The 2,534-nt window shown below is 39.4% G+C and overlaps 1 long non-coding RNA gene across 1 annotated transcript; it reads right to left on the bottom strand.

The window, feature by feature from the left end:
- Positions 1–436: 436 nt before the first annotated feature.
- LOC124999210 lies at positions 437–1,953 on the bottom strand. Its single transcript, XR_007111172.1, has 2 exons — positions 1,059–1,953; positions 437–761 (listed from the first exon to the last, which is right to left on the bottom strand). It is a non-coding gene; the product is annotated as an uncharacterized LOC124999210 (long non-coding RNA).
- Positions 1,954–2,534: the final 581 nt, after the last annotated feature.

A 2,534-nucleotide genomic window follows, 5' to 3' on the forward strand; every position in this document is an offset into this window, starting at 1 on the left:
CAGGAATCTTGATTTATAAATAGTAGTTTAACACATTATTTATTACATTCATCCTGTTAAGTTTGTTGAAAAGTATTTCTCTTGAACTTTATTCATTTATTTACGATGAATGTTTGAAACAAGTTTGGTGATGCTTGTCTTTTCACTTTTTACATTACAGCAGACGGACCTGATGAGATTACGCTCAGACTGATTTAACGTGGTCTTCTCTGTGGGAACAAATGTTCTCAAACAGGAAGTGATTAACTTTGTATATGCAGCAGAACTAACTAAACAAACACAAACCTTTCCTGCTCAAACACAAACACACACACTGAAGATTTGTACAATATGCATCACACAGGCTTCCTGTTTCTTCAAAGAGATGCAAAGGTCTACCATGAAGAACACTATAAACCCAATGCTGCAGGAGCACTGATAATAAACACTGTCAAAATAAGACATTGAACACAAAGTTTATTTTTTAAAATATTCTGTTCAATATAAAAGCACTTAGACTGATTTCCAAAAAGAAAACTGAATTTATTGACTCAGTTTTAATATGAGGTGAAGAATAAAAGGAAAAAGAAATGTAGCTTCTAGGCCTCTGGAGTGTTGATGATGGCAATGATGAAGATAAGGGTCACGTCTTTGGACTCTGATGAGGATCAGGTCTTTGGACTCTGTTGGGCCCTCTGCCGATATTCTGGCAGGTGACCGAGGATCCAGGCAGCAGGAGCCAACATGGCTACTGCAAACACTGACATGACGAAGAAGCTTTGCTGTCAAGCACAAATGAATAAAACATCAACAAGACAGAATGAATCACATAAAACAATAAGTTCATTGTGAGAATGGAGCAACATTTTAGCAGGAACCAGTTTGAATCCTATATACACATTAAGATTCTTCAATTCAGCTGAATCAAATAACTATTAACATCAGAGTTATCACAGAAGGTCCTTGTGTCATTGTGATTAAATGCAACTAAATTAATTGTTAATCTGCAGTAATTATTAGTTATTAGGTGGATAATTATAGGCTGGTCATCATTACTTTGTTAGTTCACAGACACTCACCACTGCTCCAATTCTGTTTCGAGGAGGTTTACTGTAGATTGTCCTCTTCATCTCCTTCAGGATTTCTTTTGGACGAGTCATAGTCGACACATTTCCCATCATCCTCAAAATCCTCACCATCATCACAGCAACAGTGATCTGGTCAGTTTGTCTGATGTGTTCGGTCAGAGCTCCTCAGTAAAACTGAAGCTGAAGTCTGCAGGACCACAGAGGAGGTGCAGGAGGAGGAGGAGCCAACACACTCATGTCTGCCGGGTTAAAGTCAGTTGCCTGATCCCTACTAAAATGCCATTGAGCAAAATAGTGACCCAATCAAGAGTGTGGCATCAAGTTGATTGGATGAAGGGTTCAGAAGGAAAACAGAATCACAAGTTTATTTTCAGTCTATAAACACCAGCTGCTCTGCAGCTAAACAATCAGCTGATTAGATTTCCTCTGCAGAACAAACAGCAACAGAAGTGAGTGATGAGATGGAGGATAAGGAGTGAATGTGATGTTTGATGTGCAGAAACAGACCTGCAGGTCCAAATCTGTTCAGCATTACCATCACATCAGAGACAGTTTGGTGACGGACTGGCTTCATGCAGCAGTGTGAACTTAGTGTGTAAATTCAGGGTGTAGATCCATGAAAATAAAAAAAGGAGCAGAAAACTATGACACTGACAAAATGTAGAGAATCAACTACGAAATATCTTAACGGTAATTTCCCGAGACTTTGGAAAAACAAGCAGCAGTTTTCTCTTTAAAAACAGAAGACTGTCACATATGATCAGCTTCCTCTTTTCATCTAAAACGTGGCGACGGCATCAAACAACCCTCTCACTGATGTGTAATAGGATTTAGGGTTAGAAAAGAAAAGTTACAAAGTTAAAAATTCCACTCCAAAGACAAAACACCTAGACAGAAACAGAGTAATGTAGTGTTGCTGTTTAGTGTAGTGAGGAATGTACAGACTTGTACATTGGGGAAACAAAACAACCCATCCACAAGCGCATGGCCCAACACAGGAGAGCCAGCTCATCAGGAAACGACTCAGCAGTCCACCTCCACCTGAAGGACAAAGGACACTCCTTTGAAGACACCAATGTCAAAGTCCTGGCCAGAGAGGACAGATGGTTTGAGAGAGGAGTTAAGGAAGCCATCTATGTCAAAGTGGAAAAACCTTCTCTAATCAGAGGAGGTGGACTGAGATTTAATTTACCAACTATTAATAATTCAGTTTTGACTTCTGTCCCCAAGAAGTTTCAGCACCATTCACACATTGAGCCTCCAGGCTCCTACTGACATTAGCTTCATTAGAGCTCTAGAAAGAAACTAACAACCCTGTTAATATAATACTAAAAAGTAACAACTAAAACAGGAAATAAAACAAAGATAAACTGTTACACAACTGGCTGTTTTCATATGAAAGGGTCGGGGTTGGTCCAGAGTTTAGGAGCCACCACCTGAAAGGTTCCATTGCCTCTGGTTCTGATT

The sequence above is a fragment of the Mugil cephalus genome, chromosome 21, assembly GCF_022458985.1.
Source record: "Mugil cephalus isolate CIBA_MC_2020 chromosome 21, CIBA_Mcephalus_1.1, whole genome shotgun sequence".
In the NCBI taxonomy this organism is placed as follows: Eukaryota; Metazoa; Chordata; class Actinopteri; order Mugiliformes; family Mugilidae; genus Mugil; species Mugil cephalus.